General features: G+C 42.4%; 1 protein-coding gene and 1 long non-coding RNA gene across 2 annotated transcripts in view; one reads left to right on the top strand and one right to left on the bottom strand.

Moving 5' to 3' along the window:
* The window catches only part of Entpd1 (ectonucleoside triphosphate diphosphohydrolase 1), a 118612-nt gene that overhangs the window by 5206 nt on the left and 87889 nt on the right, over positions 1–25517 (top strand). The window lies entirely within an intron of this gene.
* LOC125412215 (uncharacterized) lies at positions 16665–25044 on the bottom strand. Its single transcript, XR_015738341.1, has 3 exons — positions 24847–25044; positions 23461–23570; positions 16665–17122 (listed from the first exon to the last, which is right to left on the bottom strand). It is a non-coding gene; the product is annotated as an uncharacterized LOC125412215 (long non-coding RNA).

The raw sequence follows: 25517 nt of genomic DNA, 5'->3' as shown, positions 1-25517 counted from the left end.
CAGTGATCCTCCTGTGTCAGACTCCTGAGTGCTGAGATTACAGGCCTAAGATATCATGGTGGCTTCACATTTGTTACTGGGAGGGTAAATTGTTATGACCAAAAGGCTTACATGAGAATATTTATAGCATAGCATTGTTTATATCTCGCCAATGATCACACAGCAACAAATGTATATAAGTCATAGTATAGTATAGTCAGTCACATGAAAGAACAATATATTGCAAAGAAAATGAATAATTTTATGTGATTTCATTACAAATCTGTGCAGATATATTTATTTTGTATGTATAAGTGTTGTGCCTACATGTATATATGCGCTCATGGAAGCCAGAAGAGGACTCACGAGCCCCCGGAGCTGGAGTTACAGATGGTGGAGACTGGGAATGGAACCTAGACTCTCTACAAGAACAAAGTGCTCTAAACCCCTGAACCATCTCCCTATCCCCTTGCTCATTTAAGGAAAACTCAAAACAAGGCAGAACTGTCCTGTCACTGAGGCCAGGACACTGGCTTGGCTGAGGAGAGCTGCGAGTGGGTGGGAGGGCAGTGGTGTGTTCTGAGCTGATCATCCATTTCCTCAGTTTACTGCACAACTGTATGGGGCTTTTTGTTTGTTTGTTTCCCTGAGACAAGATTTCTCTGTGTAGCCCTGGCTGTCCTGGAACTCACTCTGTAGACCAGGCTGGCCACAAACTCACAGAGATCCGCCTGCCTCTGCCTCCTGACTGCTGGGATTAAAGCACAGTGTTAGTGAATGTGTGACCTGCCCAGCACGACTGTGTGTTTTTGGCAGTTCTGCGCAGTGTTAGTGAATGTGTGCCCTCATGTTTCTGCCACCACAGAAAAGGCACAGAGCTCTGTCTCCTTCCCATTGTCTTTTCCTACCAAATCTGTCCCCTTCCTCCTGCTCCTCCCCATGATGCAGTTTTAACTATCATTAATTTATAATAGACATGATTACATTTGATCGTATAAGTTATTTAAAAATGAATCACAGCAGGGTGTGGTGGTACCTTTAATCCCAGTGCTTGGGAGGCAGAGATAGGAGAATCTCTGTGAGTTTGAGGCCAGTCCAATCTACATAGCAAGATCCAAGACAACAAGCACTACATAGAGAGACCTTGTCTCAAAACCCAAAATGATAGTAATAATAATAATAATAATAATAACAATAATTAATGATGATGATAAAGCAGCTTACAAACATGTATCAAGAATCAAGTGTATGGTGTTTCTATGTTACCTAGAGGTAAAAAGTTGATTAGCTCCAGAAGAACTGAGTCTGCCTGCCTGCCCTCCTCCTCTCTTTCTTCTTTCTTTTGAGACAGAATCTCATTTAAAAAACCCAGGGTGACCTTGAACTTCAGTCCTCCGGCTTTAGCCTCCTGCACTCTGGGAATCCAGGTGTGTGTCTCTATGCCCCACTTCCGGTTCAAGTTTTTCAGTGACCCAACCATCAGCCACTTTATATATTCTTGCAGTGCAGAAAACAAACCCTCTGCACTGTCAGTATTAAGACCACACATATCAGAGTTACCCTGAAGCAGTGTCCCTGGTCTTCAGTGAGCCTCAGTCCTCACTATTTCTGCAATTCTATTGTCTCTGCCATTAGCTAGAGCTACATAAACTCCAATCTTTCCCAATTTGGGGTATTGAAATGGGTTTTCTTTTTAAATTTATTTGTAGGGGTTTTTTTTTGTATGTTTTTAAATCAAGAAACAGGGAACTATGAGCAGTTTCTGTTAGAAGTTGTACTTTTAGTGTCCAGTTGTCAGTGCTAGGGTTTCATATGAACAGGGTAAGCCGAGTTTGCTTCTGACGTACAATGAATCTCATGGAAGTTGGTTGAGTCAAACAACAAACCATTCTTATGATTTATTGGTCCCAGCCTTCTGAGCTGGGCGGGCTTGGCAGGACTGGATGGTCTCAGATGACCTCACCCAGCAGCCTGGGTGGGTCGTGGTGTGAAGGTTGGGAAGACACACATCTGGAAATGCGGGCTAGTTATATTTTTGTTTGCTTGCTTTGTTTTGTTTTGAGACAGGGTTTCTCTATGTCTCTGTGTCTCCTGGCTGTCCTGGAACTTGCTTTATAGACCAGGTTAGCCTCAAACTCACAGAGATCCACCTGCCTCTGCCACTCAAGTGCTGGAACTAAAGGCCTATGCTACCACCACCTGGCTCAATGAGATTCTTTCTATACTATCTTAGTCTTTTTAGTTTTTTTTAGGAAAAGGTGTGTATTTTGAAAAGTACATATGATAACAGGATGTAGGAGTTATATGGTGACTGTATATTAGTTTACTCTTATTTAAACAGCTAACTTTAGGAGTAGTTAACCCTAAGTTTTAAAAGGTCTTAGTTAAATATGAACCTTTTAACTCCCACATATGATCCTGTTCCAAAAATCTCTTAAGAATTTCAGAGAACATTACCAAGTTTATTTTCATCATATTCGATCAAGAATTACTAGATAAATAGGTTGGTCATAAATTTTAAGTGTAAAATCTTATATTTTGATTGTATGGTATTAACTCACCGTCTGGGTTATGGTTTGACAGTGTTTACAAGACAATAGACATTTAAATTAAAAAAAACAAAACTCTTGGGGGTGGCGAACTGGCTCAGTAGTTAAGACTGCATGTTGCTATTGCAGAGAACCTGTGTTCAGTTTCTAGCACCCACATTGGACAACTCACAAGCCCCAGGGGACCTGATCCCCTCTTCTGGCCTCTGTAGGCACCTACACACACGGCACACAGACATGCGCTCAAACACACGTACACCAAAAATAAAATAAATCTTTAAAAAAAGTTCTTAAAGACTAATTTTTGTGATTAGATTTATTTAAACTCTTTATACAGATAATCTTTATTTATAAAGATGTATTTAAACACATTTAAGCTAGAAATCTAAAGAATTTCGGGAGTAATTCAAGGCGGACTCTCTTGGAGTTCTCACCCGTTCGCAGGTTCCAGCACCCTGCCAGCTCTACGAAGGTCAGGAAGAAACTGTAGAAAGTCCTCTCTCTTCCCTCCCCACAGTGATGCTTGAAAAAGGAGGTGGTGCCACTGTGAAATCCTTTCAAGCATCTCTATTACAGAACATAAAACTTGGTGTACAAAATGTACGTGTGGGGAGAAGCAGTATTTGGCTTGTCGGCCCCGATGAAATACCATTGTGGGGTGGAGGGCTTGGTGGCTCTGCTCTCACCTCACTTAAATTTCAGAGGCTTTACTTAGTCAGGGGAAAGTCCCCACAGACAAAGGAGCTTTGGGATGACTTCGAACCCCAGCCCATAGATACCTAGTGCAGCCAGGGCAGGAGTGTGGGACGAGGGTGGGGAGTTAATTCCTCTCTGATCAGGAGGAGAAAGAAGGGAAATCTGCCATCTAGCTATACAGCATATCTATGAATCAATTTAAATAGTCACAGATAGTTCGGTTTTAGGGAATAAACCTAAAGATTTGTGCAGATAAAAATTTAGTATGTCTATATTTTGTTTTCATTGTGTAATAATGACATTGTCCCAGAAATAAGATATAGTTTTTTTTAAAAAGTTTAAACTTAGAAAACTTAGTTTATCAGATTTTTCCTTATTCCAGTTAATGATTCCCAAATAAAAATTATAAAAATGTATCAACCTTAATGATATGCTTCTTATTACTTAATATTAAATTGTCTTAATTTGTAGTTATTAATATTTTGTCTTAGGTTAACAGGCAGACATTTGTAATGTTAAAGGAGACAGAGACCTTCATAGCCTTATTTTAGCTTGGAAAGCAGGACCATATGATTCTAACTCTGAAACAAAACAAAACACTTTCTCCCAGGACTCAGGGTTTGGGGTGTAACCGGTCATGCTTCCTCTGGGAAGCGGGTGGTCTCTGTAAAGTTACCCATCACACCCTGTGTGCAAGTTACAGTTCTGTGAGAAAGAGGCCGCCTTGTGTTCTGAGCTTAAGATTATATTGAAAAACAGAATAAGAAGTTTAAAACAGCTTCACTTATGATATTATACCAAATAGAACTAATTAAGTTCTTCTTGGAACTAATTAAGTTCATATTCTCTTACCCCTTGCACAATACTTTTCTTTGTTTATTTATCTGGTGTTATTTTTATGTCCAGTCAGGAGTATATATAATTTATATTCATTTTTCTAAGAGGAATTTCAAAAATTATTTCCTTTTTTTAAAATTAATAAATTTATTTTTTTAAGTTTTGAGACAGGGACTCTCTACATAGTCATGGCTGTTCTGGAACCCACTATGCAGACCAGCCTGGCTTCAAATTCACAGCGATCTCCCTGTCTCTGCCTCCAAAGTTTGAGCCCAGGATTGAAGGTGTACACCACCACACCTGGCTTTATTTCTCTCTTTAAAATTTGTAACTTTTACAAAACTGTAACACAGCAACAAAAATGGGAGAGGGGTTGTTTATCTTTGAGATTGTATTTTAATGACATTTCTCCCCTCCCTCCTTCCTTCCCTCTCTTCCTCCCTCCCTCTCTCCCTCCCTCCCTCCAAATCCTCCCATATGCCCCTCCCCACCCTTCTTCAAATTCATGGCCTTTTTCTCAATTGTTATTGTATACATATATGCATTTGTATATGCATATGTATTTCCAAATATAACTCCGTATAACTTACCTGTATGTATGTTTTCAGTGCTAATCATTTGATACTGAACAACCAGCTTCAGTTTTGTTTTATTTTATTATTTTATTTTTTTAATTTTTTTTTTCCAAAAGATTATCCTCCAGCTCACGGTAGCCTGTTGCAGCACTACTCATGGTAGCCTGTTGCAGCATTGCTCACGGTAGCCCGTTGCAGCACTGCTCACGGTAGCCTGTTGCAGCATTGCTCACGGTAGCCCGTTGCAGCACTGCTTATGGTAGCCCGTTGCAGCACTGCTGACAGAAGCCTGTTGTAGCATTAGCTTAGGTGTTTGCCGGTGAGTGACCGAATAAAGAGAATGTGGCACACATGCACAGTGGAATTATATTCAGTTGTGAAGAAATAGGCCAGTTTCAGAAAGATAAATAATGTGGTTTCTCTCGTGTATGTAATCAAGATTTGGGAAAAGGGCTTGAGGAGGAGGGAAGGTGGTGGGTTTTGGATGGGGCAAATACAGCCAATGATGTTATATGCATGTATGTAAGCATCACAGTGAAACCTGATAATTTGCACAATAAAAACAAGCTAAAAACAAGTAAAATCAAAATAAAAGAAAAAATGGAGTATTTTTAGGTCCACTTCTTTGCACATTTTGGGTGTTGTCTTCTGTTTCAGTAAGCCTCGGGCCTGAGGTTGCCAAAAGATGATCGGAAAGAGAATACAGGAACCATTAGTTTGAAATTAAAGTTTTGTTTTAGAAATAGCAAAACTGGTATAAGTTATGTTAAAGGAGAGAAAGTGTATTCTTATGTTCTTATTTAGCCTATAAAAAACAATCATAACAATGTAATGAATTTTGAAACAAAGCAAAACAAAATATTTTCGCAACACATTTTGAGGCTGATTCCCGAAAGGAAGAAAGGAGATGACAGGGTCCTGAATGTCACTGCAGTCATCCCTTTAGGAACCCTTCCATCTGCAGGCTTGGCTTTTATGTCTGTGCCTGTATAAAATTATGTTTATTAGATGATCTAAACCAAAGGTTTGTACGCAGACTTAGAGATGCATCAGCCGGTAAGAGCACTTGCTCTTTCAGACGACTGAATTTGATTTCCAGAACCTGCATATTGGCTCACAGCCTCTCACAACTCCAGTTCCGAGGGACCCGACACCCTCTCCTGACCCCGACAGACACCAGGCAAGTATATGGTGCACAGACATATATGCAGGCAGAACACTCATGCTTAAGATAAAATAAGTAAATCTTTAAAAATTATTTGGATATTTATTTAGTGATTCTTTTTATGCTTTTCTGATTTCTTCCTAAACTTCATAGTAACTAATTTTTGTGCACATTATTTAAAGCAAAAGTTCTTTAGGTAAGTGATTCATATTCTTTTTCTAATTCCTTTAGGTTTTTGTGTTGCTTTGTTTTTGTTTTTAGGTTTTACTTTATTTATGTGTATATATGTGTGTCTGTGCTCTCCCTTTCTGTGTGTGTACATGCGTGTGTGTGTGTGTATACATGCGTGTGTGTGTGTGTGTGTGTGTGTGTCTGAAGAGGCCAGAAGGGGGCATCTGGTTCCTTGGAACTGGAGTTGCAGGCAGTTGCAGGCCATCTGATGTGAGTGCTGGGGAGCAAACTCACAAGGGCAGTATACATTCTCATGACATCTCTCAAGTTCCTCTCTGCAGTTTTGTAAATCCTGCCTTTGTGTATTTTGTGCCTCTGAGGTTGAGTATTGGATGTTTATACTTATTACACTGTCTGAATGTGTTTTAGCATTCTGTTCCTTACTTGTTAGTATCTATTAATATTCCTAATCATAAAATTTATTTTGTCTGATATTCAGATGGACATTTTATATGACTCTCTATGGCTCTCATTTACATATTTGTACAGTTTAACCTACAGTTTATTTGTTTTAGACAATACATGGTTTGATATATCTTCCACGCAGTCTGTATTAATCAGCTTTGTCAAAACCCACTCAAAATAATAGAAGGGCTGTTTGGCTCAGAGTTTTGGAAGTATCTGTCAGTGCACAGCTGGTTGCCAACCTTTGACTGTTGGTGAGACGTATCATGGCAGGAACTCATGGTAACAGAAGCTTCTTATTTCTGTGTTTTGATTGTGTGTGTGTGTGTGTGTGTGTGTGTGTGTGTGTGTGTGTGTGTTTGTGGGTATGTGCACAGGAGTGCAGGTGCCCTTGGAGGCCATAAGACTGGATTTACAGATAACTGCTGAGTTACCAGGTGTGGGTTCTGGGAACCGAACAGAGGTCCTCAGCCAGAGCAGCAAGTCCTCTTAAGTACTAAGTCATCTCGCCGGCTCCTTCAAATAGTTTTAAAAGTTTGTTACTTTAAATACTTTATTTGGTGACCACTCTAGAGAGTCTAAGATAATGTTTAGTTGATATGAACAATCACGTGGACGCTGATGTGCTGGTAATAGAATAGAATAGAACCAATTTTCTCCACTACGGTTTTATTTTCTCCTCTTGTTTTTGTGTTTGGAGAAGCAGTCCTCAGAGTTCATAATTTTTTCTAGGAGCTTGTGCTAAATGTGCTAGATTGCAGGGTTTACCTATCTTCTGACACCAAGCTATTCCTGCAGCTAGAAGCTTGGGGATCCAAGTGTAATACTGGGAACTTCTCACTGGTCAAGAAGAAAGAAGGAAGTTGGCTCTGCCGCTTGCTAAAAATTCTTGCACCCTCTGCCTTGGGCTTCTTTCTAACAGCAATCCATTGTGTGTGTGTGTGTGTGTGTGTGTGTGTGAAAGAGAGAGATCTGTGTGGCAACCCTTTGGGACTTAGGGGGAAGGGGAGCCCTTGCACACATGCTGATGCTGGTTCTGGCTAGGAATGACCAGAGGCTACGACTTCCACCTCTTCTGCATTTCCCCCTAACAAGTCACCTACCTACATGATGATTCGCTTTGTTTTTATCTAACCTGTGCTTCATTGGTACTTGATTTTCTTAGATTTTCAGGTTATTTTTAAAAATCAAATCATTTTTCCCTAACAACTTGTCTGAGATTAAACTCTAGACTCATTAACCTCTGACTTCTGTCTTCATAGTGTGTAGCCCCTGGGGTGTCTACCCGTGCTTCTATTGTGTTTTGGTCTGCTTCCCTACAAGTTGCCCAATGTTTACCATACTTTAACGGAGGGTGCTATAATTGGGTGTAGCTTGTCCCTGCAAAACCTCAGTTTGAAATTTGGTTGCCAGTTTAGAGAATCAGCGGTGTTAGGAGGCTCTGTCCTCAGGGATGGCTTAGTGTTCATATTAGCATATTGTTGTAAAATATCCTGAACCTCCTTGACACCTCTTCTCTTTCCTGTGGTGGAGTTATTATTCTCCCAGCGCACCCATTCTGTGAAAAATGATGTAGCATGAAGCCTCAGCAGCTGCGGCTGCCTGCTCCAGAATGTCTCTGCCTCCAGAGCCATGAGCAAAAAGAAAGATCATTTCTTTATAAATCTTCCAGTCTCGTGTATTCTGTTAGAGCAACAGAAAACAGAGATGTCAGCCAATGTTAGGTAGGGAAAAAAACAATCCCTGAGTCTGTGGAGTTTCACGCTGCCTATAAATCTGTGTGTGTTAGGACTCTCGGGCCTGGCTCTCACTTTTGTTAGTTTCTTTTTTTTTTAAATCTCTCGTAGAGAGATCTGAAGACCTTCTGTCAGTGCAGAGAACCTCAGTAACGTTCTGGATGGTCCCCCTGTAGACCCCACTGGAACCGCAGAGCTGCGAATCTCCCCCTTTCACGCCCAGTGACTGCCACTTTGACAGGCTAGCTTCCTCCTTCCACTTTGGATGTGAGTCAGGCTTCTCTGGGGGGAAGCTGCTGGTGTCCACGGCCAGCCCTGTGCTGACGGAACTTCACTTTGCCAAGCTTGTGTGTTGGAGGTGGACAGGAAATAAAACACATCCAGGAAGGCAAGTCACAGTTCCCATTGTCTTTACCCAAAGCTTTGGCAAATTTTCAGAAACAAATGCTCTCCAACTTCTTTTCTTTTGTCTGATTTTCTGTGTCCAGAAATGTACTTGATAGTAGGAACCTTTTCCTCCCTTTTTTAAATTTCTTTAAATACGCCTTTAACATACATATAAGGCTTGACAGAACACAAATGCTATTTTTCTTCATTCTTCAAACAAAATTTAAAAAGCTCAAGAGAAAATTAAAGACTGTTGTGCTCTCTTGTATTTTTGGCTCTGGGTCCTCTTCATCCTGATGTTACCCAAGAAATTCTCCTGCCTCTGCCTCCTGTGCGCTGGGATCATAGATGTGGACCACCATGGCCTGGCTTTTTCTTGGAACTTAACTCTTTTAGAATTCATTCAGCTGTTAGGCCTTTTTATTCAAACTATCAGTGTCCTCATGGAAGTATCCTTCAGAAGTAGATGGATTTTGCTAGATTCCTTGCTTGTGGGTTTCATCTATGGGCATCCTGTAGGTTCAGGCCTTAGGCCTCTCCCAGGTTAAAGTAGCCCTGCTTCTCTGTAGCACAAACTGCCCAGGTACTGGCTCACTTCTAGCTGCAGCCAACAGCTTCCTTCTATCCAGGAGCTTCCCAGGATTCCTGCCCCACCTCCTTTTTTTTCAGATTTTATTTTTACTTAACTATGTGAATATGCATGGCTTTGTCCAAAGGAATGTGCATTGCCTATGGAGGGAAGAGTGGGTGTTGGATCCCCTGGAGCTGGAGTTCCAGGTGGCTGTGAACTCGGGTGTAGGGAGCCAAACTCAACTTCTCTTCAAGGGTGTGTGCTGGGAACTGCTGCACCCTCCTGAGCCCCAAGGCGGTGATGTTCGTTAGCAGTGTTTCTGCAGTAAATTACACTCCAGCAGACGTCCAGAAATCAGTACAGACCCTCTTTGTTTTATCTGGTGATGTTCCGGAGCAGTCTCATCGGCTTGTGAGCCTTATTTGTTAAGACATGGAGCTCTACCATTTGAGAATGGGCTCACATTTGCTATCCACAGGGTTTCCTGACCTTCAGAGTCCAGCATGGCTTGGATACGTGGAGTTTTCCTGTTTACCCGAGGAAAAGAAAAGGAGAAAGTTGTTTAATCAAGAGCAGGTCTTGTCTTAACAGACCTGGATGACCACCAGAGCACAGGGCTTCCATCATGTTTGCTCTCAGGAAAATGTCTCCCCCACCACTGAGAGCAGCGGGCAAATTTAGCCTGGAAATGACCCCCAGGTCCTTATTCGTGCTTGGAAGTTGTGTAAGAATTCCCTGCAGATAATTTTTATGTGGCCAATGTTTTTAATATCATAAAGATTTCCTTTAATCGTTACCCATTTTGCTCATGGAAAGAATCCTCCCCCATCCATCACCTTTATGAGTTGCCAGTGTCAGAACTTAGAACGTGGGAGAGTATGATTGCTCTAACTCCTATCTCCTGTTTACTGGCAAAGTCAATGCTTATCATCCACATTAATATAAATATTTATCATTCATTCCTTCAAGTGCATGCATTTTCTTATTTCAACCTACAAGTAGTATTATACTAGGTGAAGGTTTCCCTTCTATTCTTCTGGAGTAAAGAATTCTAAAAGACACGGCTAGTTTATTTAGCAATACAAAGCAAAGCACTTCAGACACACACACATACACACACACACAGGACAGGACTGGAGGAAGGGATGGCAGCTCATTCAGTTCTGCATTATGTATTTTAAAGAATATTATAAATATTCTTGAGGTGGGCGGCATATCCATGGAAGTAAGGCGACCTTTCTTGCTGTCCCAAATCACGGTGGCCTGACTCTCCCTTTCAGGTATTTCTCCTCTTGATCCTTGTGAAATGTCCACAAAAGAGGCTCAGAATCACAGTGCAAATAGTATGACAATGAAGCCTGGTGCTTCGAGGACGCAGACCTTCGTCAGTGTTCACACATGGCCTTTAGGGCAGTCTGCCAGGCTTTGCTGATGCCATGGGAAGACTCCACCTGCAGCTTTAGGGACGATTAGGGGCATCTGCCCATCGGGAGGTACAGCTGCGTTTCCCTTGGTTCCCTCACGTCTATCTCCCTGCCTTCCGCTCTCAGTATCTGTTGGCATGACTTTGCTCATGGGTAATTACTACCAGCTGTCAGCCAAAAGCACTCCTTTGCAGTTTAAAAAATGTCAGGTATTGTGGGGGCACAGTGGCACACGCCTCTAATCCTGGAAGAAGCAGGTAGATCTCTGTTGGTTCAAGGCCAGCCTGGTCTGATAGCAAGTTCCAGGTGAGACTCTATCTCAATAAAATAAAATAAAGGCATGATTTCAAGAGTTCTTGCAGAAGGTCAGAATTTGGTTCCAACCTCCCACTTTGGACCACTCTTGACCACCGGCAGTGCCGGCTCCAGGGGGTCTGATACCCTCTTCTGGACACCATAGGCACTTGCATGCACACAGATGCACAATATATACATAATTAAAAATAAAATCTTTAAAAATGTAAGATGTAGTGGGGTAGAGTGATGGCTGTTACGTGTGTTTTCTTAGACAGGCCGCTCTGCTGACGCAAATAATTCCAATCAGACTGAATCAGACTGAATAAAAGATGCCCATGTTTAATGGAGTCCTCCCTGATGGCCCCGGGGAAATGTGGAGAGCAAGAGAGAGAGAGGGGGAGGGAGACCACATGAAACCTGGAGATCACATGTGTATTCTCTGGGGGGCAGTTTAAATAGCCTGTGGGAGTGGTCTTGACCTGCCCAGGAGAGGGGATACCATTTGGTGGGCTTTATCAGAGGTGGAGTTTGAACTGAGGTAACTCCCAAAGGAGGGGGCTTATGCCAGGAGCTGGAGTGAAACCCCCAGGCAAACAATGGCTTAGTGGTTAAGAGCACTGGCTGCTCTTACAGGGGTTCTGACTTCAATTCACAACAACCACATGGTGTCTCTATCGTGGGATCTGATGCCCTGTTCTGTCATGGAGGCACACATGCAAATAGATCACTCATATGCATAAATAAATGTTTAAAAGATGAAAACAGACAAATGGTAGACTTCTATTTTGATAGAGGTTCTCTTAGCAACATCCTCAAAAAGATACTAAAATAATATCTCCCACTTACGTGGTTGTTTCTGGCAGTCTGATTGTAAAAGTCTAACCAAGTGGAAGCTTTCATATTTGATATGGTAGTTATATAAACATCAGAATATTCACCTAGACATTCTGTGCAAGTTTCAGTTTCTTTAACCCAGGTGAAATTAAATCTTCATGTTAGTTAGTTAATCTTAGTTTTAGGTTTGTGATTTGGAGCAATCTAGTTTGAGAATATGAAACTAATAGCCTTGTAAGGCTAAGTACTGAATTTCTTCCATATTACTTGGATTTTCAATCTTTTTCTCTCTTTTAAATATATATATATATATATATATATATATATATATTAATTTAATTTGGTTTTTCTAGACAGGGTTTTTCTGTGTAACAGCCTTAGCTTTGCTGAAACTTGCTCTGTAGACCAGGCTGGCTTTAAATTTACAGAGACCTGCCTGCCTCTGCCTCCCTAGTGCAGGGATTAAAGGCATGTGCCACCATGGCCTGGCTAAACATCTATTTTAATTGTAGCCCTTACAATACTGTTCCCACCAGTAATCTACAGAGAAGCATGCCATGGGCTCTGAAAATGATCTCTGTCAAATGACTTTTCTCCTCCTCTTCCTCCTCACTGGAGACATTTTATAGACTTTCCTATAGAACCCAGGTTAATCTCAAGTTAGCCTCAGACTCAGTCTCCCTAAACCATGGTTTTGGTTTTGTTTTCAGGCAGGGTCTCATGTAGCCCAGGCTGGCCTGGAACTCACAAGGTGATGTCCTGGAAGTCCTGACCCTCCTGCCTTCACTTCCTGCGTGCTAAGATTATCCACACCTGGCTTGCCTGGAGGTTTTCAAAAGCCCCTTCCAGCAGTGTAACTGGGAATCTGCTTTGCTGGGCTGTCAGGCTGGAGCTGCTGCATCTGTTGCTCCTCCACAGAGTTCAGGAGGGCAACTTCCATTGCTTCCTCAAGATGGTGTGATAATGTGTCACAGTGAGACGCAGAGATAACCAAAGCCCAGTAGACTTGCTTTACTGAAAAGGGCAGCCCCTTTCCTTCCCTCCATTCTAAGTCTTCCTGCTCCCCACCCACTGCGGGAGACTTGAAACAATGGAGCCAGCAGAGAGAATGGCACCTTTGTGTTAGGACCTTTGCTTAGGAGAGGTTGTGTTTTGTAATGACGTCAAGTCTCCACCTTCCTCTGCTTTGTCTAGGATGAATAGGAATGGTAGATGCTTGTTTACTCAGAGGCGGCACATTTACAAGGTGTCTCCCTTTCCCAAAGCTTCTTTTGAGAACTGCCACACCGGGTGTGAGCTAAGGCTGATTCACGCTTACTGTGCCCTCGTTCTCAATCTGTAGCAAGGCAGAAACCTCGGCATCTCCATAGAGAAATGATAATTTTGCTAATTCACCGGCTTTGGTTATGGAAACACAGGTGATGGTCTGTCGAGTATTTCTTAGGAACGCTACCGCTGCTGTCATTGCTGTGCTCTTCCCACTAAAAGGGAGGTGAAAGAAGGGACCAGGACTGGAGGCTGCCACCGGGCTGTCAGGGTGGAGTTTAGGCCTAAGAGGAAGTGGTTGAAAAAACAAGCACCCTGTAAGAAATAGAAGGAAACAAAAACTGGCTTATGTTGTGGTGGCTGAAGCAAATCACCATGTTGAAAGGAAGAAAGGAAGAAAGAAAGAAAGGAAGAAAGAAAGAAAGAAAGAAAGAAAGAAAGAAAGAAAGAAAAGGAAGAAAGAAAGAAAAACCTAGAGAAATAATGCATGAATCTGTTAAAAGCTGACATGTAATTAGGCTTATGTTGTCATTCCCTGAGCCCCCCCACCCTCTCGCACCCCCACCCCCACACCCCCACCCTGCCAGCTCCCCTGTGAGATGGAATGCAGGAGGGCTTTCTAGGGCAGATGGGCGGTGCTCTGTCTTGAGCCATATTTCCTGCGAGGAGTATAAATAGAATATAAATTCATTTTTATTGGAGAGGGGGGATTAGTGGAAATAAAATAATTATCAATAAATCCTCCCTTTGGTGATGGTAAATATTTATGTAAATGTCATTCTAAAGAAGCAGTGGGAAAAATTGTCTTATTTGTTTCTTAAACGCATTTAAAATCGGATTTGCTCCTAGAACTGCAAGAGAATACCAATATTGCACCCTCGATTTTCACAACTGCGGCTGCTATGGTGTTGCAGCCCACCCAACCCCCTCTGTTTCACCATACAGTGCCTGTTGGTCTCAGAACCTTGACCCTCCTGCAGTTACCAGAGTGCTAGGATTGTGGGCGGGTGTCACCAGACCTGGATCACAATAGTTTCTTTAGGTCAACAGGACCTACCCCGTTAGAAGAGTAAGAAAACATTCAAGGATTTACCCAACTAGCAATTTTAACAACTAGTTCAAGCCAGAGCTAGAATGCAAATTTCTATTTAGAATTTTTTCTTCCATTTGCTTAGACTGCCAGGTAACGCTTCCAAGTTCCTTTCCGGTTTCACTGGTTTTAGCTAACACCTAAACATAACATCTGTATAGCCACACAGAGCTATTTGAGGTTTTAAATGTTGAAGCGTGGCAATGTCTGAATGCGGAAGCCCTGGGTATTTGCTGCTCACTGTCTTCTTCCACCTTGTTGGGTGTCCCGGTTGGCCAGTCAGATGAAATGTGTCAAGGCAGGGAAGAGTGTGAGCTCTGGCCTTCATTCTTCAGCTCCTTCAGCTGTTGACCTTGTGACTCCCTGACTCACATACCTAACCTCTCTGCTCCGCTCCTTATGCGTGAGGGTAACTCCTTTTGAATACATCTGACATTTTTCCTCCCAAGCTTTCTTTCCAGTCACAAAACCATACTGAGTCCATGCACAGGGCAGGTTAACAGGCACCAGTCCGTCCAGAGAAGGTCCGTGTGGCAGTGGCGCAGGTGAATTAGCAGACCAAAGCCTCCACTTCTCTTCCTTTGGTTTGAAACACCAGTAGCCTTGTTCTTCCCCCTCCCCAGGGTCCTTGTCAAGGCTGAACTTAGGGGCATTCAGCTGTCTGCTTCTGTGTTCGCCTTCCTCCCCCGCTCATTCCCCCACACCTCTTCCAGTGCCTCCTGAGCTTGGCACACAGTGCTCACACCTAAGCCTCAAGGTAGGCTGCGGAGACGTCTACCTCAACACCAAAGCCACAGCTGTTCCCACACAACTGCGTCCTTACAGCCATGCTGCTGGACTCTGGGAACCTTTCTCCCTCCCCTTGAGTCTCTTGGGCAATGGAGTTCTTCATGAACACACAGTTGTTAACTGGAGAGCAATTCACTGCCTTTGTGAGCACAGCCGTGGGACAAAAGGGTGGTGGAATCTTTATGTACTATCACTGTGCATCCTTTTCAGTCAGGAAGGTGAGGCTAACAGCACTGAGCACCTGCTTCTTCCACAGAGGTCCCTTTGAGAGGCTGAACTATGGAGGTACTGTAGGCTAACCAAATACTTGGAAGCAACAGGAGTCGGGGCAGCGACATTGTAATGTGGTTGTAACCATGACGTCAGAAGAAGTAGTAAGGGATTGCCTGTGGGTTTTCCTCAGGCGTAGAGACTGCTGTGAGGGAAGAGCTGCTCTGGTCCTGCTTGCGCTCTTCTCGGAGGCAAAGGTGCTTAGTTTGTCTGCAGTCCAGATCTTCCGTGACAGCCCGCGCTTCTCAGGACAGCAGTGTTCTTCTACCCCAGGCTGCCTCATCTGCCATCTTTGGTATTGCTGTGACCAAATTTACATTCGGCAAAAAGACTTTTTATGGAGTTTTGGAGGGACCCCTGAGAAGGATGTGCAGTGCTGAGAGTTGGGGCATCTTAGAGGATGCAGCAGAAATAATAAACCGGCCTTTCCTTGTGGAACTTGGGGTCTGGCAGTAATAGAAGGGTGGGTAGGAGTGAAGGGAAGTTTGAGGTGAGAGCAAAGAACAACATAAGCATGGCCGGCCACTTTAAGAAGTCATTCATTAATGTGCAAATATATACGGTGGTTTGTGGTTGTTCTTAAGACGGGTTGGCTTGGTACTCACTATAACCAGAGTGGCTGCAAGCTTGTGTGTGTGGGAGGGGCGATTTCTTCTTCAAACTTCCACCCACATAAAAGATAGCAGTGCCATTACACTAATTACAAGGCTACCCACCACACACTTGTATCGCACCCACACCGCCTCAGGACTCCACTGTTTCTCTGACCCCATACTGTCTCCTGGTTGTGTTTGCCTGATTTGGCCTTCATCACTTATGAGCAGTTAGGCCTCAGGTTGGGAGAGCATTCTTTACTTGTGCACACAGGGAAGTGCCTAGGAATTTATCTTCAACTTTTACTCTTGGATACATGACTGACAGATGCAAAAATATAAAGTTGAATTCTCTTAGCTCTCTCCAGATAGTTATTTCAGGTAATTCCACGCATCTTTGGGGGCAATTCTGGGTGTACAACTTTGTTTACATATCCTAAGTATTTACCAAAAGTAGTGTTTCTGCATGGAAGATGTCCTCCCTGAGTCTACGTGAACTAAGCCAGTCTTTACCATAGTAAGAAAAGTAGGGGCCTTGAGATGTGAAAAGTGACGTAAGGGAGAAACCAGAATCAAGGACTTGAGCACTTCCTTTTAGCCAGTACTTGCTGCCGTCTGATGACGTGCAGGATCTTTGAGGGGCTTGGTACCTAGTGGTGAACAGCTGAGCTCTTGTGGGCTCATCTAGCAGAGTAGTGAGGTCTGTTCAGCGGTGATCTCATACGTAAGTCTTTTCACATTGGGTTAGTGCCACGTAGAACACACTGAGTATCTCTGCAAGGGTACACTTGGGAGGCTAATTTTAAAATATGACAGCTTTTGGGGGGGAGAAAATTTGGTTATTAAATTTTAAAAATTTTCTTAATGTTTAGATGATGTGTACATTCCGAAATTCATTGTAAAGAATTGTTTTGCAATTTATACTTGGAATTGAATTTTATTACAAGTAGCAAAGACCACAGAACAGCAATTTTAAAAAATAATTTTATTATTATTATTTTTAATCTCTTGTTTCTGTGATGCTGGGAATGGGAGCCAAGTCCTTGCTCATCTTAGGCAAGATCTCTATTCCTCAGCCATGACCCTAGTCCCAGTTACTCATCCCATCCGAGTTTCTAACTCTCTTTTCTGTCTTGGTGTTTCTCCCTATATCTTATTTGGTAATATCATCTAGATGGCATGTTTGGACCTATTAGTCACACTTCCTTTCTGGTCCAGGTCCAATGTGGGTCTTCAGTGAAGTGAGGAAGTGAAGGGGATCCTTGTGATAGAGCGGGAGACTTGTAAGTATGAGAGGCGGTCACATGGGCAGGAGAAATGCTGAGCTCACAAGCCTGTCACGCTGTGGTATCTGAAGGCTCTGAATCCCATCCTCATAGTTACTCAAAACTGAAGACCCGTGGACGCGATTAGCAAGACCTGGGACTTCTGGAGTATGGCAATAGAAGAAGACAGAAAATGAAGGAGACCGGAGGTCAGAAGTGGATCCTAGGCTCAGAAAAGTTCTCTGCACATGGTCGGTGTTCAAGAATGTGTGTTGAAATGTGCGCATTAGGGCAAGACTCTGCACGGAAGAGAGCAAGCCATTACTTTGCATCAACTCCTGCAATATTTATGCTAACGTAATGGCCTAATTAGAATTTTTTCAAATTGTTACCTGTGCCCACCTGGGTTTCCAAATGCTAAGGGTTCAGGTAAGAATAGACTCTATCTTTTCCCCAGAGGATATCAGGTATTAACACATATGATGATAGGCAAATCCGAGACCAACAGGTGTGAAGAACTCCAGTGCCAAGCTGAGGCTACCGGGCTGAGGCCCCCGTGCTTGCTCAGCCCAGCAGTCACTTTCCAAAGACTTTGAAACCACAGCTTCTCCTCACTAAAGCCAGGTGCGTCAGTCAGCCGGCGTCTGAGGAGCTATTGGAAACGTGAGTCAACACGGGCAAAACTGGACAGAGACAGGCTTGAGTCTGTGGGCAAGAGGGGAAAACTAATTTCTTCTCACCTCAGCTAAGACTTGTTACAGGCAGGCTGCCCATAGCCATGACGACCTCCTGACTGTTTGAGTGGCTAGCTAGAAGCGTAAACTCTGATTTACAACTTGTTGTCCCTACTGCAAATTTCAAAGAGATCAGAGTAGCCAATGAAGGTCCGATATTAAGTAAAGGACTGACTACCTAAAGCCTGGAACTCCAGACAGGAAATTCAACTGACTGCAAGTTGTCAGGATCCATGAACTCCTGATAAAAAGATCAACATACCAACCACCATTGGCGTTTACAACATTGAAACAGCAGGGAAGAGACTTGCCGATGGAATCTTCTACCCCAAAATTCTCTTTTCTGCCCTAAAAAGCTCCCAACCCCCCTGCATCCTGGCGCATAGTTTCCACTCCCGGGGAGAGATTGCTGGCTTTCATTGTTATGATTGAAAGACAACCTGCTTCTGTTGGGGGGGGGGTCCTCCTTTTTCGGTTATTACCTTATCACCTCCACCAATACCAATCTAACATTCAGTTCATATACAAAACGCTAGACTAAGTGCCGTGGGGTGTAGGAAGTCGAATTCATTCAGGTTCCAGAACTCCAAAATACACTCTGGGTTGTACGCATGAAAATATTACTTATGTAACGCTAGGTATGCATGGCGTTAAAGAAGGGACAAGCTGCTTGGAACTCAAGAGAAGTTAATTATAATCTTAGAATTGGAAGGAGAGGGAGATGCTGGGAGACTTGAAAGATTTATGGCTTGAACGAGACCTTGAAGGATGAGCTGGAATAACCCCATGGGCTAAGTGAAAAATCCACACGTCTGTAAACATAGTCTCAGAAGTCTGAAAATTGTGTTATCTTTTCCTGTCCCCCCCATTTCCTTAGGCTCTGCTGGCCCTAATATAGAGGGAAACAGGGGGCCTTATTCTGGCATTGTCTCCATGGCTTGTCACCCTTGGCTGATCTCTGCAAAGGTGGAGGCCTTAGAAGTGACAAGCGTCCAGCTGGAGCCTGGCCTGAAGCTATTGTCTTTAGGAGCTGGGTGTGTGAACCCCACTTGTGAGGTCATCAGCACTCAAGGGTCTCATGGTCTTTAGAACTTTCCACTGCCTCCCAGGAGTGTGAGAAGACAGACTTCTGCACTTTGGGATCCTGACTGCATGGAAAGTCTAGTCCTCTGGCAGCTAGGGCCTGGTGAGTGTGGTGAAACCAGCTTTCCTGCCTCTCAGAACGCTCAGTTTTCTGGCAACGTTCCCATATAATTTAGCCTGTCTGGGGAAGCCCAAGCCTTTTCCTTCCCTTTTTTTTTTTTCCTTCAAGGCCTAGACTAGCAATCTTCTCCTTCCTGCTCTCCCCCAGTGTGAGTTTCTGACGTCTCCCTAGAGACTCGCATTTGGAAACTTTTCCAGCCAGTGAAGAATCAACTTAGAGCGCTTTCCTTGCCCTGACCAAAGGGAATATTGTGTGTCATGGAATGGAAAGATTTGAATAGCACTATCACATTGAGGATAACAGGCTACTTGCCTGTTTTGGCACACAGCCCAAGTTTGCTTTGCTTTGCTGAATGTGGATACAATGGGTTCTGTTTGAACAAGAAATCATGTGTAACAGACGCTTTTGCAAAACCATGGCCACTTAGCAGTCACTTCCATAAAAATGTGCTTCAGCGGCGGACTTCAGTACAAAAGTTGCATCTGAACTTTTATACCGTGTTGGATTTGATACATTTGTAAGTAAAACTTCAATTTTAGATTAATCTTCAGTTTGCAGAAAAGTCACAGTAGTACAGATGGTTCTCATACGCTGCACACTGTGGCTCCCCCTAGTTTTAACGCCGCCTTACGTTAGAATATCATGTTTGTCAATTAATGAACTAACATTTTTGTTTGTTTGTTTGTTTGTTTGTTTGAGACAGGGTTTCTTTGTGTAGCTCTGGATTGTCCTGGAACTTGCTCTATACATCAGTCTGGCCTCGAGCTCAGAGATCCACTGTTTCTGCCTCTTGAGTGCTGGGATAAATATGTGCATTACTATAATCACTTATTACTAATTTTTACTGTGTGTGTGTGTGCATGTGTGTGTGTGTGTGTGTGTGTGTGTGTGTGTGTGTGTTAGTTTTCTCCTTCCACCATGCGGTTCTCAGGGTCAGAACTCAGGTTGTCAGACTTGATGGCAGGCGCTTTGGCTTGCTGAGTTTCTGACTGGCCCTGATAACATTCTTAAAACTAAAGTCTGAATCTGTTGTGGCTTGACTATGGGATGTCCTTCACAGACTCACCCAGTGATCCCGGCCCCAGTCCTTGCTACTTCTCTGCTTCCTCTCATGAGACATACTACTCTGCATTCACCTCCACTTTGCTAATGCTCAGCTTCACCACATACTCAGAATCAATGGTGGTTCGTGGACTGAAAACTCTGGGTCCCTGAACCCCAACACATCTTTTCTCCTTAGGTTGCTTCTCTGAGCTCTTTGGTCACAGAGATAGAAAAATCTAACACAAGATTTTATTCATATTCCCTTAGCTTTTTCCCCCCAGATGTCACATATTATTTTTAATCCTCATGTTTTTTAGGCTACTCATAGCTGCTAAGATTTCTCAGACTTTATTTTTGATGACCTTGAGAGTCTGAAGTAAGTCTGGTCAGGATATGACATGAGTGTCCCTCGGTCGGGGATAGCTGTGTCATCTTTCTCATGGTTAGCCTGGGGTTAAGTAGCTTTGGAAGGAAGACCATCGAGATAAAGTTCCATTTGGGGACATCATCCTGATTGTGTGTATAGCAGGACTCGTCACTATCGCTGCTGATTTTCCTTCTTACTTCCTCTCTATGGTGTACTCTTTGGAAAGAAGTAACGAAGTACATGCCACACGCAAGGGGTTTTGCTTGTCTCCTGGGTAGCAGAATACCTCTGTGAAGGTTTTTGAGTTCTACTGAACAGAAATTTGCTTCTTTTCTCCCATTTACTTATTTAAAAATTTATCTATTTAATAAATAGTCTATATAATAAAGTCTCATGGATACTTACTTTGTAGTATAATAGAATCTGTTTTGTTGCTTGGATTAGAAGGTCTTCAACAGGGCTCTGTTTTCATTTTGATGTGCCTATCTTTGCAAGCTTTAAAAAACAGTTTTCAAAAATCACTTTGGGACTGGAGAGATAGCCCAATGGTTAAGAACATTGACTGCTCTTTCAGAAGACCCAGGTTCAATTCCCAGCACCCATGAAATGGCTCACAACAGGCTAAAACCGTTTTCTGGACTTTGTGTAGACACAAGCAGGCAAAACATTCATTCACATAAAATAAAAAATAAATTTTAAAATAAAAACCCACCTTGTGGCACTCTGAGATACTTCAGCCTCATCATTTGCTTGTACCAGCCCTAGAGGCAGTTATTTCTCAGAATAATTTTGGTTCCTGGGATTGGAGAATGACTTTAGAGGTAAAGGGATTGGAGAATGACTTTAGAGGGAAAAGCTTGTTGCTATTGAGGCATCTCTGTTCGCTGATGCTGTCAGCTGATGACGTGAAGAAATACGTGTGTATTCTCAGCCCAGTATCTCTGTGCAGCGATAAATATTGCTGTCTTTGTCCACATGTATCTGTATTCAACTGAACATGAACTCATATGACTCTGATTCCAGTCTGTTGTCACGTGTATCGTTAGAGTAGCCTCTCCTTGTTTAAATTGCCCCAAAGCTGCTACCCAGAGAGACCTGCTTCCTGCTGCCCATTCTTCTCCTCCTTGTTTGATTCCAGTAGTATGAGCAGTGAGTGGTCTTTCTGCCCCCCTTGTCTGATGGCTGCCACTCAGCTCCAGACTGATTTAAGCCAGGGCCCTTTTTCCTCCCAGCCATTCAGTGAGGTTGGTCCCACACTTTAAACACAATCAGACACTTTTTTAAAAACCACAACCTACACTTTGTTTTGGGATCCCTTGACCTGTTGAATTTTTAAAAAAAAATAAATATTAAAGTTCATTCTTTGTGTGATAAAGTTTTCTAGGTTTTGACAAATGTATATTGCTGTGCAGATAGCATTACAATATCATATAGAATATTGTTGTGGTACTAAAAATCTTTTGTTATGTCTAAGGATCAATTCCCAGTTGTACCAAAACAAGAAGCCCCATACACACAAATTCTCGCTCACCTATTTAAGTCATTCTCCCTTTCCAAGAGTCTCAGGCCATACTGATGTATTTGCTGTCTTTATAGTAATTTGATAGATTAAGGTTTTAAACTTTAAATATTTTCAGATTGCTTAATATTCTAATATGAAGTCTTATTCTTTAAGTTATATAGGTATTAAGTATTATAGGTCATAGTCATTCATGTTTGTCATACTTATAGTTAGACTAATCAGGTTCTTTAGATACATAGAGATTGTATTCTGCATAGATAGGTAATCTTCAACCACTTCAAAGAGCTGCAGAATATGGCATTAAAATAACTTAGGGTTCTGTTGATGTGAGACTCGATTGCTCTTGACAGCACTGATCTATTCCCAAGAGAAGGTTGAGTGCCGAACACACTACACTTTGATCTTGTTTTCTTCTTGTCAAAACTGGCCTTTGGGCAAGGAACTGCCCATGCCACGACCACTGACAAAATACATGATGTTTGGACAGGACAAGCAGGATACAAGAAAAAAGACTGCCAAACCTTGCCAAGACAAGGTAGGATGGTTCTAAAATTTTTCCTGTCTTGGAAAATGGTTATTATAGGCCTTAGCCAATGTTGGTTACTTCAACATTGCAAATGAGACTTTGGGTGATTACCCAGTTGTCTCTGTCATCTACTGCACATTTTGGAAACTGCTTGATTGTACTTCCTGTCTACTCAAGTAATATTATCTCCCTTTTCAGCCTTTGATGGGGTTGAAGATTAAATAGTCAAAATTACTTTCCTCTTATGATTTAGCCACACCATTTCTAATATAAGACTTATACTTATTAGGGTAGAATGATTATTGAAACATTTAGCATATGTTTTTTGATTAATATTGTTTATGCTGGTTGTAATTTTAATTTTTATACTTGATATTTGTTCTTATTATATATAGTTTTGTATTAGGCTTAGAACTTTTTTAAGTTAAACAAAAGGGGAGGTGCTGTAGAAACTCTTGCAGCAGTAGCCTTTAAGATACCAGCCCCCCTGTGCATGGCCTCTTGTACTATAAATGACGATGACATAACGTGCACTCCACTCATTCCGTGCACATCCATGCAGAGGACTGTAATCTGTGGGTCTACCCCTAAATAAATAACCCTTTATTATACACAGTTCTAAGATAATGTGGGATTATTTTGTAACGTCCATCTTCTGGTGAAAATTAACAAAATCTCAAGACTAGATTTTTAATTGTTTTATAATGTATATTCCCCCCCAATTTGGAGAGTACTTTGACTCACTGTTTTTTTGGCATTGTTACCAGTGATAAAAACCCATTTTTAATTCTTCTCTCATCCATTACATCCCACCTGCAGTTTCCCTGCCCTCTACTCCTCTCAGTCTCCCTCCTCCCACCTCCCCTTTCCCCCAGATCCACTCCTCCTCCTTTTCCTTTACACAAACAAAAACAGGTCTCCCAGGAATATCAACTGAACATGCCCTAACAAGTTATAATAAGACTAGGCACAAACCCTCATATCAAGGCTGGACGAAGTAACCCAGTAGGACAAGGGTCCAAGTGCAGGCAAGAGTCAGAAACACCCTCCCACTACCACTGTTAGGAGTCCCATAAAAACCCATTATTTTCATATTCTTTTTACCTTAAACAGGGCATGGTGTTCACTCCTAAAAAATGCTAGCCTTTGGGAGGTTGAGGCTGGAGGGTTGCTACAGGTTCAAAACCAGCTTGAGCTTCACAGTGAGACCACATCTTGTAAAAACAAAACAAAACAAAACAAACAAATAAAAAACAAAAAATCCCAAACTAAACAAAGACCCCTTCGTTACATCATGCTATTTAAAAAGTACCAAAGGAACATAACATTTTGAACATTGAAATATTACAAAGAGTGTTTCAGTTTATTCATTCATAACAAAAGCTGAATGGATAAATGCAGGCGTTCTTGGAACTGGCAGAGTGAGCCATTTATACAATAGTTACCCTGGGCATTTATTTATGATGCATAAAACCCGAGTACCTCTTTTCATGAGTTTTATCAAAGGACTACTGTCTTAATGGAGGCTTAGAAACAATATGGAGACCAGAATGCCCATTGTCCATGCAATTCAACCAGCTCCTTCCCCTCCCCCTGCCCTAGGGATGCAGACACTTCATCAACACTCAGTCTGATGAGTGTAGCTTCTGCCTGATCACTACTGGGTATATAGAGAGCCGCACTGCATGCTGTACATTGGACGGAGTGTATAGTCCTTTCTGACTTCTGTCACATCAAAATAAAAGGAGATGTGATATTGCTTCTCAGTTTTGTTCTACAGACAAATTGCTCGGTGAATCTGTCTATCTTGCTTACACTGGTGTTCTTTACAGGTTTGATCAGCTTATTGATCAATCACTTTTATTTTTCTTGCAAATGATCTCTTCCATCTGACCATTTAGGGACATGCTTGACCTGGTATTTTTTATTTATTTATTTTTTGCTCTGTTGTTGTTTTGTTTTTGTTTTTGTGAGACATGGTCTCTCTATGTAGCCTTGGCTATCATCAAGTTTGTTGTGTAGACTAGGCTGGCCTTGAACTCACAGAGATTTGTCTGCCTCTGTCTCCTGAGTGCTGAGATTAAATGCCAGTGTTATCTTGCCAGGCTTGACTTGTTTTATAATGATCAACTTGCCAGATTACAGTTTTTTAGGCAGAACCTTACCACAGTTGAACACTGCTACCCTGAACCCCAAGCTATTGTAGCATATGGATACAGACTCAGCAAACACCGACCAAGCTCTCAGCCTCAGTTCCACCTTGTAGCCAGTGTACATCATGAATTCAGTATCTGTAACATGAGGGGGCTGGCTTGTTGGGGTTTCTGTCCCGCCCAGTACCCCACAACCGGCAACTCCCAGAGAAAATCAATCGCACAGAGATCTCTATAAGTTATAAAGCTGATTGGCCCATTAGGTCAGGCTTCTTGTTAGCTCTTATAACTTATGTTACCCCATTATCCTCATCTACATTAGCACATGGCTCAGTACCTTTTCCAGCGGGGCAGCTTACATCTTTCCTCTCCGATGGTCTGGGCAGAACTGCGGAGGGAGCTTCCTGTTTTCCCAGAATACTCCCAGTCTCTTTGCTCCACCCCTACTTCCTGTCTGGCTTTCCCGCCTATACTGCCTGCCTGGCCAATCAGTGTTTTATTAAAATATGATTGACAGAATACAGACAATTCTCCCGCACCAAGCGTCCACTCTTCGTCTAGAATCACTTTTTAACCTTTTATTTCAGGAAGTTCCAAATGTTTAAATTATAGAGAAGATACTACTTCATTTCCTCTTTTAATAGCTCATCTGTGCGCATTTCATCATGTATCTCCAACGGATAGACTTAAAATTATAGCCGTGACAATATTATGCTTAAAAATGAAAAATAATAATAATACAAAATAGCCAATCGTTCAAATATTCAACTCTCTTGATTTTTTTTTAAGAAGTTGTGCTGTATATTCTAGGATGGCCTCTGAGTGCTGGGATTATAGGAGTGCGCCACCACACCTCCCTCTCTAGAGCGTCCTGATGTGTTCTGTTGTTCTGTGTCAAATATTTCCTTTGAAATGGTATTTAGGCCTAGAAACTCCTCCTCCTTCTTTCCTTTCCTCCATTCCCCCCCCCCTTCTTTTACACAACAGCTTCAGACAAGATGGTCTATG

This window comes from Myodes glareolus, chromosome 7, assembly GCF_982192425.1.
Source record: "Myodes glareolus chromosome 7, mMyoGla1.1, whole genome shotgun sequence".
NCBI classification, from domain to species: domain Eukaryota; kingdom Metazoa; phylum Chordata; class Mammalia; order Rodentia; family Cricetidae; genus Myodes; species Myodes glareolus.
Note: the sequence above shows the minus strand (reverse complement) of the source record. Positions and strands in the feature narration are given on the sequence as shown.